General features: G+C 41.4%; 1 long non-coding RNA gene and 1 pseudogene across 1 annotated transcript; both read right to left on the bottom strand.

The window, feature by feature from the left end:
* Positions 1-6894: 6894 nt before the first annotated feature.
* On the bottom strand, positions 6895-8467 carry LOC107016860 (annotated as a pseudogene).
* A 7878-nt stretch (positions 8468-16345) lies between these two features.
* On the bottom strand, positions 16346-17414 carry LOC114076985. The gene is made up of 3 exons (XR_003578071.1): positions 17083-17414; positions 16798-17002; positions 16346-16374 (listed from the first exon to the last, which is right to left on the bottom strand). It is a non-coding gene; the product is annotated as an uncharacterized LOC114076985 (long non-coding RNA).
* Between the last annotated feature and the right edge of the window lie 77 nt (positions 17415-17491).

Genomic DNA, 17491 nt, shown 5'->3' with positions numbered 1-17491 from the left:
ACTCAACAGCATTTGCCATTTAGCTAACTTTCCAGTCGGCATCGCTTTCTGGAAAATGTACTTCAACGGATCCATTCTGGAAATGAGATACGTGGTGTATGAAGACAAGTAGTATCTCAATTTCTGGGCAAGCCATGTCAGAGCACAGCACGTTCTCTCCAGCAAAGTGTACCGAGACTCGTACGGAGTAAATTTCTTGCTTATGTAGTAGATAGCCTTTTCCTTCTTCCCTGTCTCGTCGTGTTGACCAAGTACACATCCAAAGGCACTATCCGAAACAGACAAATACAGAAACAAAGGACTCCCTTCTCGTGGAGGAACCAATACTGGTGGGTTAGACAAATAGCTCTTGATAGCGTCGAAAGCAGTTTGGCATTCCTCGGTCCACTCAGTCGGGGCGTCTTTCTTCAACAACTTGAAAATGGGCTCACATACCACTGTTGATTGTGCTATAAACCGGCTGATATAGTTTAACCTCCCTAAGAAACTCATTACTTCTTTTCTCGTCTTCGGTGGAGGTAACTCTCAAATTGCTTTAATCTTGGAGGGGTCAAGCTCAATACCCCTTCTGCTGACTATAAACCCCAACAACCTCCCAGCTGGGACTCCAAAAGCGCATTTGGCGGGATTTAGCTTCAAGTTGTACCGACGCAAACGTTCAAAGAATTTTCTCAGGTGTGTCAAATGATCCGAACTCTCGCGGGATTTTATTATGACGTCGTCCACGTACACTTCAATTTCCTTGTGAATCATGTCATGAAAAATAGTCGTCATGGCTCTCATGTAAGTGGCACCGGCATTCTTGAGGCCGAACGGCATCACCCTGTAGTGATACACACCCCAAGGTGTTATGAATATCATTTTTTCTGCGTCTTCTTCATCCATCAAAATTTGGTGATAACCTGCGTAACAGCCCACAAATGACTGCATCTCATGTTTGGCACAATTGTCAATCAAAATATAGATATTCGGCAACGGAAAATTATCTTTCGGACTAGCCTTGTTGAGATCTCTATAGTCAACACAAATCCTTATTTTCGCATCCTTCTTGGAGACCGGAACAACATTGGCCAACCAGGTTGGATATTGCGTTACTTCCACCAATCGAGACTCTATATGCTTGGTGATTTCTTCCTTGATCTTCAAACTCAGTTCAGGCTTGAATTTTTGAGTCTTTTGTTTCACCGGCTCGAAACCTGGGTTGATAGGTAGCTAATGAGATACGACATCAGTACTCAACCCATGCATGTCACCGACTTCCCAAACAAACACATCACTGTATTCGGCAAGCAAATGAACCAGGCTCTCCTTCTGAGTTTCATTCAGATAGGTGCTGATCTTAACTTCTTTGACACATTCCGAATCTGCCAAATTCACCGTTTCTGTCTCCTCTAGATTCGGTTTATGCTGATTCTCGAACTGTCGAAATTCTTCTGCAACATAGTCTGGTTCCTCACTTTCTTCGTAGTCGTCAACCTCATCGTCATTTGTCTCATTTTGCTCATTTAGCTCATGACATGACATGACATTGGCAGGTGTGTAACTTACGTTACTGAAATCATAAACAGAAAAAATTAGGAAAGCAAAGTATAACAAGCAACTAAATAAGAAGAGTCAAAATAAGGAGGCTTTCATTTAAAACGAAATGCAAACTTGGGTCATGGCACAGGGCCATGTCGCCTTTTTAAACATCACGACGAAAATTCAAAATTCGAGAAATTAAGAAAAATGCAGAAATGGTGGGTCTCGGTCCTCTTCTGGACGACCACCGATTTTAGTATGCATAAAATAGCTCCTTTCTACCAAAGAGTTCGGGACATCAGGATTGGCGAGGAAGTCCAATTCTGCAGCATCTCCCCTGGTTCAGCATCACGAATACCAGCTGGCTCGACCTCCTCCTCGATGATAGCATTGATCTCTTTGAAAAGGTCACAGATTCCTTCCCCACAGTCTTCTGGCTCGGCACACTCCCGGACTGGAAAGGATTGATACAGATGCGGGATCGGTTTAGCCAACTCTTGATCCTTTTTCTTCTTCATCTTCACATCGTCATCTGTGGGGGTATACCCCAAACCACATTTGAACCCTTTAGCAAGGACCGGAACAGGTTCAATAATCCCTTGGGAATTTCTTCCCAATCCAAAACCTGGTTCGAACCCATTCTGCAGCATTACCGTGGTGATCATTCTGTACACCGCTGGCATGGGAGTCTGCGGGGCCAAATCCTCATCGGTGGCATTTACCAATTCCACTGTGTAAAAATCCGAACCTTGCGGCATCTCGTCAACTGGCACCTGCTTGCCTGAGTGGTTTCTTTCACCATGAATAACTAGCTCCTCATTTTTCCATACTAGTTTCATCTTTTGGTGGAGAGTGGAGGGGACAGCTCCAGCCATGTGAATGAATGGCCTTCCCAAAAGAAGGTTATAGCTGGTGTCGATATCCAACACTTGGAACTTCGCGTCGAACTCCGCGGGGCCCAATTGGAGGGTCAAATTCACCGCCCCTAATGTGTCTCTTTGCACACTATCGAACGCTCTTACATTAACCTGGTTTTGCTCCAATTTTCCGAGGTCAAACCTCAACTGTTTCAATGTGGACAAGAGGCGTATGTTCAAACCAGATCCATCGTCTACCAAAACACGATTGACGACCTTTCCGCGGCATATCACGGTGACGTGTAGAGCTTTGTTATGGGATCTCCCTTCGGCTGGCAATTCATCATCGCAGAAGCTGATGCGGTGTCCCCGAATGACATGGTGAATCATGGAAGCTACGTTATCGCTGCTTGTACCTGAGGGCACATACGTGTCATCCAGAGCTTTCATCAAAGCCTGTCTGTGGGACCAGGAGCTCATCAGTAGGGCCCACATAGAAATTTGGGCCGAAGTCTTCTCCAAGTGTTTGACAATGGAGTAATCTTTAGGCTGCATTCTCCTCCAGAACTCCTCGGCTTCTGCTTCACTTATTGGTCTCTTGGCATGATCTTTCTTTTGTCCTCCGAGAGCAAGCTCATCAGGAGTGTAGCATCTGCCAGATCTAGTCATGCCTTGGGCCACGGCCGTTTCTATGACAAACTTGGGTTTGGCGAGAGTTTTCGAGGGCACCAAGGCAACAGCCTTCGCAGGTGTCAGAATAACGAACTCTCCTTTTTCCCTGACTCTTAAAGACGCGACAGCCTTTTCCAAGTCTTCCTGCGCAACAGGAGTAATCCTCTTGGTTTCACACTCATCTTCGTCTGTTTCTATCATGTTGATGTTTCCACCCCCATGATTCGGCAGCGGATTTGTATAGATGTTCGGCGCTGCAGGCTGGAGGGAGACCACTTCCTGGTCGATCAAATCCTGGATCTTGTTCTTAAGATTGATACAGTCTTCTGTATCATGTCCAACACTGTTGGAATGATAAGAACATCTCTGCTCCGGTTTGTAGAATTTAGAATTGACATCCACGGGCTTGGGCCCCACAGGGTGGATATACCCGACCGCGGATAATCTTTCGAACAGCTTGGTCCGGCTTTCAGCCAGCACGGTAAAGTTTCTCGGGGGCCTCTTCTCAAACCTGGGTTAAGAAGGATCATACCCGCTCTGTTGAGGGGGAGGAAATTGTTGATAACTGCGAGCATTTGGGCGAGGAGTTTGGGTTCTAGGGTAGGGATTTGTCTGGTAATTTGGCACTGGAGCTTGGTAATTCGGGAGAGGGCTTTGATATGCTGGATCTTGGACTTGATATGTGGGGGAAGGTGCTCAATAGCTCGACTGTACGTTAGCACAGCTGGGAGCTATATTCTGGTAAGGGGGAGGAATTTGATAAGATTAGGGGTAATTTGGGTACACGGAGGGAAAATTTTGGAGATTTGGGGGTCGATTTTGATATGACAAAATTTGGGCATCTGGATAAGTGGGGGCAGCATTGTAATTGCCGGAATGATTGGATTGTGGACGATAGGCTTGGTGGGACTTTGGCGGGGGCTTGGAGCGGTCTTTAGGACGCGATGAGCTTCTGGGGACTTTTCTTCCCCCGTATGAAATAGCGGCAACCTCCTCTCTTTTCTTCCTCACCAGTCCGGAAGATCCAGGCGATGCGGACACTCGGGCTATCTTTCCCGACTTCAGGCCGTCTTCGATAGTCTCACCAGCTTTGACTATCTCGGCGAATTTGGCTCCGATTAACAAAATGTTTCTGTCGTAGTATTCGGGCTCTTGCACCCGTACGAACACTTCTACAATCTCCTTTTCAGTCATCGGAGGCCTCACCCTCACTGCCTCTTTTCTCCATCTGTAGGCAAATTCCCGATAGCTTTCCGTCGATTTCTGCTTCATTTTCTCTAAGGAATATCGATCAGGGACTATCTCGACATTGTACGCAAATCTATCAATGAAATCTTTAGCTAGTGCGCTCCAACTGGGCCATTGTCGAGTTTTGTGGGACGTAAACCATTCCAGTGCCTCAGCGCACAGACTCCGGCTGAACAACCTCATCAATAAAGCTTCATCTTTGCCAACTCCCACGAGTTGGTCGCAGTACGCTCTTAAATGCGCCATGGGGTTGCCTAACCCTGCGAAGGTATCAAACTTCGGGATTTTGAACCCTTCAGGAAGGTTCAAGTCTGGGTGGATACACAATTCTGCATAGCTCAATCCGGCGACGGCTGGAATGCATTGCAACTCTTTTATTGCCCTTTTAATCTCCTCCTTTATGTCGATATTTGCTTCTTCCCTTGCCTTCCACTCTCTCTCCTGCTCCTCGTAATGATCCAACTCGGAACCGTGCACCTCGTGCTCGGCCGGGATGGGAACTTGGAATGTGGTTCTTTTTGGGAGGGGTGGAGCTATGGAAGGGTTAGGGACGTTTTGTGCAGTTTGGTAGTTTTGTGGGTAGTTTTAAGGATCGGTGTTTTGGGTTAAGTGGGGATGCGGTGCTTGGGAGTTGAAGGCGGTAGGATTTTGATTTTGATTTTGAAGTGGTGGGGCTGTTTTAGTATTCTGGGGGTGTGGTGGCATTTGAGTAGGATTGTTTGGAAGAGGTGGGGGAGTTTGATAAGATACGGAGGCATACTGGGGGTTTTGGGTTGTTAAATCTATCCCAGACGGGTTATGCACGGGTGTTGACGGCTGGTTCTGAGTTGGATCCAAGTTTGACGAGGGGAAATACATCGGAGGTCTCGCATTAACAAAATTAGGGTCGAATCGGGTGGAGGCGTGTCCTGCCTTCGCTGCATCTCGACCCTCATATCTGCTATCTGCTGCATCAGTTGCTCAATTAGTTCATTTTGTTCTGCCACGGTGGGCTGAGCCACCACAACGTCTGTGAGGCTGATCTCGTCGTTATTGTCTCCCATAGCTGTATTTCCTCTGTCCGAGTTTGGTCCGGGGAAGGAATCTGTAGGACCTTTTGATCTGGTGAAGTAGGGATGATCTGCAAGCTTTTATCGACACAGATCAGTTAAAGGTACCTGAGAAGTGAAACAACTCAAAGGCAAATTTGTTAGTGCACATTCGGAGTACAAAATACATAAAATCGCACAGAAAGCAGATAAACACATCGGTCGCTTCGTTTGAGGATATTTTAACCCACGAATGAGGACGGAAATATATTTTGAACAAACATGAATTTGTTTGTTTAACGCTATCTCGGGAAGGCTGAATCGCGTTGAGCTATGGTCTTCTTGCAGCTGTTTTTCGATGCACGCTGATCTTATCTTCAAATATTTGTAACACGGAGGAGAATGAAAATTTTCAGTGATAGGGGCCGGGCCGGGAAAGGCTGCCTACGTATCTCACAAGGAGAATTCAGGCCCAACGTAGTTCGAGTTTAGGATGAAATATTTTCATTCATTCTTTTAATGCGATTACAAGGAAATTAAAAGACAACATTGAAATTCCTAGGCGATGACAACAACATTTCGGTGACTTCTCCCCTTATTGTTGAGTCACTCCGTTCCTTTCAGTCAATCGGAAATGGAGGCTTGTAGACGATTTCCTCCTCATCGTCCTCCTCAATCAATTTATTGTCGGGGCCACTGTTATCTGCTCCATGGTCACGAGCGGGGTATTTTCTGCTCTTTAAGTTGCCACGGATCGTCAATTCCTCATCGAGTGACGCACTTCTAGCTAACAGTACGGCAGTCTCAATATCTATCTTTGCTTCTCTTGCCTTTCCTTCATGCACCTTCAAACGAAGCAAGTGCAACCTTTTCCTCAAGCTTTCGGTTTCCATCTCAACCTCTTTCTTTCTTTTTATCTGCGACGCCAGATCCTCATCCAATATCACGGCTGCAGCTTTGTAGATTGCCGTGGTCTTGTCTACTTTGAGTCCTTCCTCCTTGACCTTCTGAATTTCTCGAGTGACTCGCTCGATCTTTCTTCGCAATTCCTCTTCAGTGAGCTCCGTCTGGACGTTCTTGCCTTTGTCCATAGCTGTGATTCGCCTTTCCTGAGACGACAGAGCGGTATTTAGGATTTGTGGTATGGGATACGGACTTTTGAGTGAGAAACTTGAGACTCGGGAATTTCGGTCGGACATTTGTAATAGTGGCTTCCGTAAATTCGTTGGAATTTTGGCTAGGAGTGGGTTTACGATATCCTCATTCAAAGCAACATAACACATAAACATTTAAATACACATATATATCGCGTCCTAATCATGCGTGGGGACCCTTTTGTGCCAAGGGTAGGCCTAGCGCATTCGAATGATGTACGTGTGAATTTAAACCAAATAAACAATTCCCCTCCAAAATAATATTTGATAATGATTTAAATGTTCGAAAGAGGGAAATAGACATAAAGACAGACCCACGCAGGGGCCATTAGAAAGTGCAATAAAATCAGGCCCACGCAGGGGCTAAAGTAATGTAAATACAAGTAAAGAAAACCCACGCAGGGGTGATGCCCGCTATGCTGCTCCGGATGGTCCTGCTCCGTCGTCGTCTTTCTGGATTTTGTATTGCTGAAACATATACCTCAACATCAATAGAAAACCTTCACCCAGACGTCCTTTGTCTTCTAGACTCTCGTATCGCATCCTCTCGATTTTCTGCTGGATCCAGCTGTCAAACTCATCATACCCCTGCCTCAGTCTTTCGACCTCTCGAGTTGCCCTCTCAAGAGCGTCTTGGTTCTCTACAAACTTAGAATAGACCTCATTGGCCTCTTCCTTCATCTCTCGCAGCTCGACCACTGCTTTGGCCTCTCTGTCCGTCACACTGCGAAAGCTACGCGGAATCTGAAAAGAGATATTCTGTATGTCCTTCTTCAGCCACTCTTTGTAATCTTCGTCATATCCAGCATTGAATCGATCCAGGGCGATAATGTCTTTACCCATGCGCTTGGCGTTTTTCCATTCCCTGAGCATTTCCGAAGCGTCACGCACTCTGTCGTCTCCAATGTCATACACATAAGCGCCGTAGTACGCTTCTCTGGGCACGGTCTGTTTTCTTCCGAATTGCCTCAAGACTCGAAATGGCGCGTAAGGGCGAATTCCCCCAATGCCTGGCAGAGGGAGCACGACACATCTGCGACTCTCCATGACAACTTCCTTGGATATAAAACGGTCGAGCATCCATTGGAGGTCCTCTTCTCTCAATTCGGAGAAAATTTGGGCCCATCTCCCTCTGGTTCTCCGATTGTTCATATTTTCCCAGAATAGCAAATCGTTTAAGTCCTTGAGAGTGTTCTTGTTGTCGAGGGTGTGTAATTCCCGAGTCCTTGCACCCTTCGCCAGATGGCTGAGAATCCACCACTGGAGGAGCAGATTACACCCTTGGAAATATCGGTGTCCTTCTTTGCACTTACCCAAGGCCCGATACATGTCGGATAATATGACTGGGGCTATGGGGTAGTATTTTTGTTGTTCCTTGATTTTCGTATCCTTTGAACAACGTGTGGACGAGCGTTATGACTCTGGTGTTGATGCTTAAACTCGGACCATGCGGGAAGACCATTGTTCCCAACAATGCCACGACAAACGCTAGGGGACGGACCTCGTTCCACTCCCTGTAGGAAATCTTAAACTCCCGATTATACGCGGCGTAGAAACTCGCGTGTCCGAATCTGACATAGAGATCTCTGAACATCACATGGGAGTCCTGACACCAATAAGTGAAGTCTTTTCTTAGTCCTAACCAATCCGCGATATTCTCTACGAAAGGTTTGTTGGGGATGAAAATATCCTCTTCTTTTCTGGCTCTCCTCTCTATACAAGTGCCCACGGTGTCTATGCAATCCCTTATCTCTTCTAGCGTCGGGGTAATTTTGGCTGTTCCGAAATGGAAGACCATTTTCTGACTGTCCCAGTACCCCGTAAGCACCTCGATTAGTTCTGGCCAACCATCCATGTTGATCAGCTCAGTTAAGGCCCCTACGTACTTGTTAAGGGTTCGCCTATGATTCCCGTCCAAATCGTTGTGCCACATCGTAAGCTGAGGTGGCGCTAAGACGACCATATTGAACTTCGGGAAACGATCCATCTGTAAAATAGAAACCCGTTAGATTTCCCCTACCCCCAAGTTGGTTTTCACACATACATTTATTCGAATGTCAAATAATATGATGCGTCGTGAGGTCGAAGACCTTAGACGCGATTTAACGGCTTTTCTACTAAAATGGACTTAATACGCCTTGGGTATTAAGCCGTCCTAGGCTGATGCCTAATTCGGTTTTGGTTTCGCTCTATCTTAGGCTTTCTAGAGTTGTTTTCAAATTGACGGTTACCCGAGTCGGACAAACGTCGGGGTGGAGCTACCAAACCGCATTCCGACTATTTGTTTGATACGCCCAAACGATTTCTTGGGTATATCTGAAGAAAGTCGCGGTAAGCCGCGTAACTTCCGTTTCCTAATGCAAACTGTTTGCCGTTTGGCGGAAGTATGCCATGAAATGCAATTCTTCGAAAACTAAAGTAATTAAGCAAGTAAACAGTTATCGCAAATAGTCAAACAAGTTAACCATAGGGTTAGAATCCTCCAAATACTCCCCAGCGGAGTCACCATTCTGTTTTATCAGAAAATAATTCGAAAAGGGTTTGTTTTGTTTTAAAGATATTTTCGACGTTTTAGGAGTCGCCACTTAATTTTTAAGGAAAATTAAGAAAACTTGTTTTCCAACAATTCAAACAGGAAAATTGTTTTGAAAACATTTTAAGGGTTCGGGATTCCTATTAGCGTCTTAGGAAGGTGTTGAAAGCACCTAAGACGCTCTGCTAACTACGGTTTTCCGGCGATTAACGATTTGACTATTTTAAAAAGACTTTGCGAATCAACTTTGTAGTTAAGCTTCTTAAGGTTTTTATCTAGACAAACTTTACGAATTTGAAGTATTTGTTGTTTTAAGACTTAATTTTGGTTTTAAACTTTGATAAGACAGATAGGCGTTTCTACGAGGTTTGGAGTTTTCTAACCCTAAACTATACGACATTCAAACACGTAAACAACTAATAAAGAGAGAGAGAGAGAGAGAGAGAGAGATTTTTGGGTCCAAATTCGGGTTCTGTTCGCCTCGACCGAAATTTGGACCCACCTGTTTTTGGGCTTTTAACTCATTTTCCACCTGTCCTAGTCTAAACATACAAGATAAAATATAAGAAAAATAAAAAAAAAGGGAAAAACAATAAGGGCTTATGCCCATTACAAATAAATACAAAAATAAAGAAAAGTCTTCTAATCCGTTTTGGATTTTTCTTCAATCTTCCCGGAATTCCGAACTCGTACACCTGTCTTGATGGGTTGACTCGATTGAAAGAATTTTTTGAGCCTCTGTGGCTCTTCCGAGATGCGAAGAAGGAAATGAAGTCCCAAAACGGACTCAAAGAGATTTTCACATGCAATCAAACAAACAAAGAAAATTAGCGCAAAGGGAGGGAAAATTGAAGAAAATAAACTATGCATCCTCATTGAACCATTGCCAATATAACATGCAATATTCATAAACATTTTATCATTGCAAATATAATCTGTGTACATGCTGCTAAACAATTCCTATTCAAGATAAGAGAAACAAGGGTCTAAATAGGTTAGACTAAAGGACAAGGGAACTACACCCAACCTTAAGGATCAAGCAAGGTCCAAAACCGGCCACATGAGATTAACAACAAAGCCATGAAAATAGAAGACAAAACAATTCGACAACTGTTGACAGATGAACTACCCATAATACCATTATAAACAAAAACATGAAAAATCTAAAATAGAGAGAAAGTGAAGAGGCCACTAGTTGACATATAAAACCAAGACAAATATCTTGACGATGTAGGCCAAAGGTTGGGAAACTATTAGTATTCTAACTAACAACATCCTCCAAAAGGTCTCTACGCCTCAGTATATCGAACCATTTATTTATAACTCAAACCGGAGTTGCGATTACTAATCTATGAATGACAGTACGTCGCATTGAGAACTTCTAATTGAGCACTAGAGCTAGTCGGCATACTCATAGGACAGATTAAACCAAAACAGGCAGGAAGGGGAAACAAGTTTCCGTTTCTGATAAATTTCACAATACTTCAAAGAAACGGCTACAAATAATAAAAATGTTTTGACTAAAATTTGAACAAACAGTGATAATGCCGACTCGAACAAGATTTATATCAAGATGAATAATAATCTCAAACAAGCAAAAACTTTCACAAACTTAGAGAGATGCTTCAAATTTATTAGCCTCTACGCATCAAATACCAAAATGAACCAACGAAATCGAATCAAAAGAAAAATAAGCATGGTTTTGACCTCTTTGGCAAATGCCATCTAGGCCGAAATAAAGCACAGCGACAGACATTTTGAAAGTCTAGAACGCAAAATCAGCAAAGACCCACATCATTCGCAAGTAACTAGTTGAGATAGTAAGAAAATAAGAAGACAAGTCAGCGAGCAGACAAGGGGAAGGAGGGAGAGAAGCATCAGAATTCAACGAGAAAACAATGACCACCAAATCTCATGGCTAATAGGCAGATTCATCACTAATTTGTGGTTAACAAAGAGTAAAAACTACTAACACAGGCAGCTCACATATTCGAGAGTCGAACAAGCAGACATTAGGAGCAAAATATCCTTGAAATGGAGTGAGTATTACCTTTCGAAGAGAAGCGGAACTAGGTTTCAAACGAGCTGGTGCGAACTATTCCACCACACGAACAAGAACACAGCTCAGCTTAAGACGGAATATCACTCCGAAGTTGGATTCGAGGGGGGGCGACTCGACAGCAACCTGAACAATGAAATAAAATAGGAAGGGAAAGGAAAACCAGACTAAGCTCACTGTCGTTTATGAACTCCCTTAAAACGAGCTATCTTTTATCGACGATAGCTCTCGCAATCTCTCTTCTTATCTATTCTTGGTTTCACGATAAAACTCCGTACGTTCGACTTGATCGAGACACTGCAAACTCAAAGAAGATTTTCCAAAAATTCTCGCAACCCAACGATTCTGCTATATATTAACAGAGATAAACAAGAAACTTTTCAAACAAAAGAATATCTTTCTGAAAAATCCTCTCCCAAGCTTTTCAACCCAAAATTTCCAACCAAAAATCTAACCCCCGATCTAAGGATGAGGGGAGTTTATATAGAAGGGGAATTTAGGGTTTTTCAGATGAAGAGGGCTGGCCGCCACTTTCAGGCCCATTTCCAATTCAAATCCGAAAACCCCAAATCTTATCCAAAAGGACGATTCGAGCGGGAAGGGAGGTGGAGGGTCGAGATGAGTTCGTGGTACTGGCGAGCTTCGTGGCGCAATCTCGGCACGACGGACAAAAATCTTTTGCCTCCCCTGCTGCCAGGCCTGCGCGAGCGTACGAGTTGCAGGAGAAAACGGCTCCAAAGAGCCGTTGCACAGCTCGCGTGGGAGAGAGGATGAGAGAGAGGGAGAGAGCGTGGGGGAGACGCGGGGGACGAGGGAACTTTTTTCTGCGCGTAGAAGCGCTGGGTGGTTTCTGTTTTCCTGGGTTCGCGTCTTGGGAGGGACTATCGCGTGGGTGAGGGGAAGAAGGAAGGGGGAAAAGTTTGGGTCGGGTTGGACGGGTCAAACGGGAACGGGCGGGTTAAGGTTTTAGGTTAAGTGGGTTGGGTTATTTGTTTGGGCCTACGAATTGGACATGGGAAATTGATTTGGGGTTGAGGAGGAGTGGGCCTGGGAATAGGGAGTAGGCTTGGGATTGATGGAAGGGAATTAAGGGAAAACGGGTTGAGGGAAATGGGCTGAAATTGGAGGAATTGGGTTGGGTATTGGAAGGGAAATTAGGAAAATACATAGGCCAAAATCTGGTTTTTGAAATGGGTCAAAGGGAAAAGGGATTGAATTTAAAAGATGGCCAATTTTAGTTAATAAAAATTGGCTAAACCTTAAATAAAAATGAATTTGTATTAATCAATTAACGAGCTACTTTATTTAGTAATATAATTATTTAAATTGTAAGATAATTGATTCAAAATATAACCATAATTTAAACTAAATTATTTAAATAGAATACTTACTAAAATTTAAAATATTTTGAGAAATAATTGTAGAATATACCGACTATATANTAAGGATGAGGGGAGTTTATATAGAAGGGGAATTTAGGGTTTTTCAGATGAAGAGGGCTGGCCGCCACTTTCAGGCCCATTTCCAATTCAAATCCGAAAACCCCAAATCTTATCCAAAAGGACGATTCGAGCGGGAAGGGAGGTGGAGGGTCGAGATGAGTTCGTGGTACTGGCGAGCTTCGTGGCGCAATCTCGGCACGACGGACAAAAATCTTTTGCCTCCCCTGCTGCCAGGCCTGCGCGAGCGTACGAGTTGCAGGAGAAAACGGCTCCAAAGAGCCGTTGCACAGCTCGCGTGGGAGAGAGGATGAGAGAGAGGGAGAGAGCGTGGGGGAGACGCGGGGGACGAGGGAACTTTTTTCTGCGCGTAGAAGCGCTGGGTGGTTTCTGTTTTCCTGGGTTCGCGTCTTGGGAGGGACTATCGCGTGGGTGAGGGGAAGAAGGAAGGGGGAAAAGTTTGGGTCGGGTTGGACGGGTCAAACGGGAACGGGCGGGTTAAGGTTTTAGGTTAAGTGGGTTGGGTTATTTGTTTGGGCCTACGAATTGGACATGGGAAATTGATTTGGGGTTGAGGAGGAGTGGGCCTGGGAATAGGGAGTAGGCTTGGGATTGATGGAAGGGAATTAAGGGAAAACGGGTTGAGGGAAATGGGCTGAAATTGGAGGAATTGGGTTGGGTATTGGAAGGGAAATTAGGAAAATACATAGGCCAAAATCTGGTTTTTGAAATGGGTCAAAGGGAAAAGGGATTGAATTTAAAAGATGGCCAATTTTAGTTAATAAAAATTGGCTAAACCTTAATTAAAAATGAATTTGTATTAATTAATTAACGAGCTACTTTATTTAGTAATATAATTATTTAAATTGTAAGATAATTGATTCAAAATATAACCATAATTTAAACTAAATTATTTAAATAGAATACTTACTAAAATTTAAAATATTTTGAGAAATAATTGTAGAATATACCGACTATATATGTAATCATGTAAAATATATAGGCTATCTAAAAATTATAGGAAAAATGACAAAAGCATTCAAAATAATATAAAGTTCATATATTATAATTTTTTTATTTGCGAAATTTATAAAACTAATAAATTTAAATTATTTGGAAAACGTACGAAGCTTGATAATTAATTTATACTGACGCGGGTCATAAATTGGGTGTCAACAGTAATCAGCTAGGAAAGTTGATTTGACATCCAACTCAAAGATAGGCCACAAATTTTGTGCCCCCAAGGCAATTACAATTCTAATTGTGTCATGAACTTGAGCAAATCCTTTAGTTTATTCCACACCATGCTCTTGTTTATATCTCTTAGCTACCAATCGCACCTTATACTTGTTGATTTCACTATTACCTTTCAGTTTCGTCTTAGAAACCCACTTGACTCCAATGGTTTTGTGCCCTTTTGGAATATATGTTAACTCCCAAGTGTTATTTCCTTCAATAGCATCAATCTTGCCATGCATATCCACTACACCAAAAGAGACTTTTAGTGGCATTTAATTTTACTTTTAGCGGCAATTTTTAGTGCTGCAAAAACTTTTAGCGGCAATTAAATTAATGTCATTGCATTCAGTGTCGCTAAAGCCTTTATCGACATTTTATTCAGGGAGCCGGTAAAGATCAATATAATTGTCGTTAAAAATAAATACTTCTTGCGGCATGTATTTAGTGGCAATTGGTAATCACTTTCAGTGGCATTTATTTTGTGACAATCATTATTGCCGGTAAAACTTCCATATTTTGTGACATTTGTTATTAGCGCTAAAAATACAATTATGTGACATTTGTTATTATCACTAAAAATACAATAATTGCCGATAATGAAGACCTACTTTAGTAGCAATTACTATTGAAACTTAAGCTGACCATGAATTCACCTTAATATACTTAACTGGAGAATTGATTCAAAGATATCATATATAAGAACAATCAATACATCCACCGTCTATGCCTTCTAGCAGTAAGATGAATCATCAAAACAATAAGAATGCAGTCAAGTATTCAAAAATAGTGAGAATTTGTTCAAATATAGACAAACAAAGAGATTGAACCATTATTTCTTTTTCCCCAGTCAAACTATGGCAGCTTGGATCACGACCAATGTCACAGATGATACGTTGATGACATTCCGAATCAAGACAATGAGTACTATTCTTTTCCACAATCCATTCAATTTCTCATTTTTCTCTATCATGCCGGCCAAACTACAGTAAAAAACAATAACTGAAATTAGCTGTAAATTTGATTGGATCACGACAAGTAAGAATTATACAGAAAGAGATAACCAACAATATTTAACACTAAGAAAGCAGGCCATAGCTAGCTGCATCAATATCTAGGAATTAATTTTTCGGAGTACATGCATAAAACGCCCTGCAATAGATACATATATATATGTGATTGAGTTCCACTTAATTTGGCCAGCTCTTCACATTATCCAAAACATAAACCAGTTTATCCATAATTATCCCCATGGCATGAAAGGATTGATCAACAACACAACTATGAATTTTATGAATGAGACAACCTACTACTCACCACACATTTCCCATATTTGAATGTACAGAAGTCATCAATTATTTGTACACTCTCTTTATTATTCCTAACACTAACAGAATACTTCCAGAGAATAAGGAAGCAAGATTGACAACAAGTTTATGTTATAAACACAAATTAAAATGCATACTAATAGATAACTAGCAACCTAATCAGACATTAGCTATTATAAACACAAATTAAAATGTAATAAATTATCATTCTCCATGGTGTCTTCAAACCCAAAAGTCTAGGGAGCCCAAAAAAAATCTATTGTTGAGCTGCGCAGCACCGTGCTCATACGTGTTTAGTCCGTCGATGTTGAACAAGTAAATTGGAGGGAGTAAATGTTTGTGAATAAATAAAAGAACTTACAGTACCCCAAATAGACTTTCACAGTTCAGTCTTCTGAGAACGACCAGAGTTTACTTTCTTTGCTACTCTTACAATGTACAGATTTTATGGATAACATATAATTGCAAAAAAAATAAAAATAAAGAATCAGACATATGGTAAAAGTGATTACCCAACAAGAAGAAAGAACTTGTGGCCAGTAACGACTTGAGCCATGCTTATATTGCTTGTTCATTGCCAATATTGGCATCAGAAACCTATGAAAATCAATACATCAGATGGAAAATTTTTCTTCTGAAGCTAAATTTCAAGAACAAAAATTTAAAACTTTAGAATCTGATAATCTGTCTAGTAGTTCTTTCATTGTTTTGAGGCCGACATAATTCAGTAGGAGAATATTTCCACATAACTTGTCTCATACATGATAATTCTGAAAGTAGCATTTCTTGATTTTTTGTCATCAAAGACAATTCTTCATCCTGTTTTTGTTCAACTCTTTCAACTCATTTATCTCTTGTTCTAGCTTATGTGCATATCGGCCTCATCACACAAATCATCAACAACAACATTTCGTATGAAAGACTTACTGCCCCATAACACAGAAGGGTTGGACCAAGTCCTAACCCACGAACATAACCACTTTTTTCATTTCCCAACACTTGAAAATACACATCTCCTTCCCAGGCAACATTGTCATGTGATTGTTCCTCAGATGTCTCACCATTACTCAACTTCTCTTTCGTCATGTTCTGAGAATAATGAAGACTATAATTTATGACAAGATAATTGATATCAAGTCATGTGCTATTAACTACTCATACTTTAATCTTAAAAGTTAAAAGGGTAAGAAATTTTACAACTACATTTGAAGACTCCTCATCCAATGGTCTATCCTCTTTGCGTTTTGTAAGAGTTAATATGCAGACTTTTGCACGTGTAGGTCCTATTCCATCTATAGCCTAATCAAGTACAATTCATTCCAGATGAATAAGTCATGATTGAAATGAGTTGGTAAATATTATAGTAAGTAATGTATGCATGAATACATATCAAGGTTGCTATGCTTTTGGACCCTCCGATGTGAGGCATATTTTGCTTAGATCTACTAATTATATTTGTTTGACTACGCCTCTAAAAGGAGAAAATAAAACACCAGTTCTTGTTTAGCATAACTTTTGACCATGAAAGAAGCATATCAAATCTTGCTGATTTCCTTATTCGTGTCAATATTGCCACAAGGAAAGGGGGATCATCGGTAGCTAAGTCAAATTTTAAGATAGTACAACTATTTATCAGTTCAAACATATTTTGGATATGGAACTACATAGTTACAGAATTCAATAAAAACAGGTCAGTATTAATAAAACAAAACTATCACTAACCTTTGCTTTTTCAGAAAGCCAATACGAGATGAGACAACTCCATTGATCTCTTGGTATGTGACTTGGTCTATTTTTCATCAAGGCATCTTTGGTCTTATAATTGGTACACATACATAGCCTTTAAGTCACATTTATAGTCCCTTCATTTTTTTCCTATTGACTTTTTCACAAACTCTTCTCCATGTATTGGAATTGAGATTTTTTTCTGAAAAGATAGACAAAAGTTAAAAAGACAATATCATGAATAAAAAGAAATGGTACTTGTTAAGAATAATATTTTCATACCCTCACAAACTCCACTAATTTGTTCTTTTCTTCTTCGTCAAACACTCGCCAATCATTTGCATTTAATGGTGTCAAATCTGGGATTCTAGCAATGATGCCTAGAAACCTAGCAAGCTTTCAACCCTCTTTTCCAATTGATTGATTACGACTATTAAATTGCACAACAATTGTATTTCCCAAGAGTAGATTCCAAAATCTTTTAATAACCCACGAACTTTATTTAAAGATTCAACAGTCGCTCTATGGCAGTCAACAGAAAAAGAATAAAGTACAATTTCTAAGCTTGATATCAACAATGACCAATAATTCAACAAATATATATATATATATATATATATATATATATATNGTATAAGCCATGTAATAGTAACGTCTTTTTCAGAATACCTGAGACATCTCCAAACTTGAC

This window comes from Solanum pennellii, chromosome 4, assembly GCF_001406875.1.
Source record: "Solanum pennellii chromosome 4, SPENNV200".
Taxonomy (NCBI): Eukaryota; Viridiplantae; Streptophyta; class Magnoliopsida; order Solanales; family Solanaceae; genus Solanum; species Solanum pennellii.
Note: the sequence above shows the minus strand (reverse complement) of the source record. Positions and strands in the feature narration are given on the sequence as shown.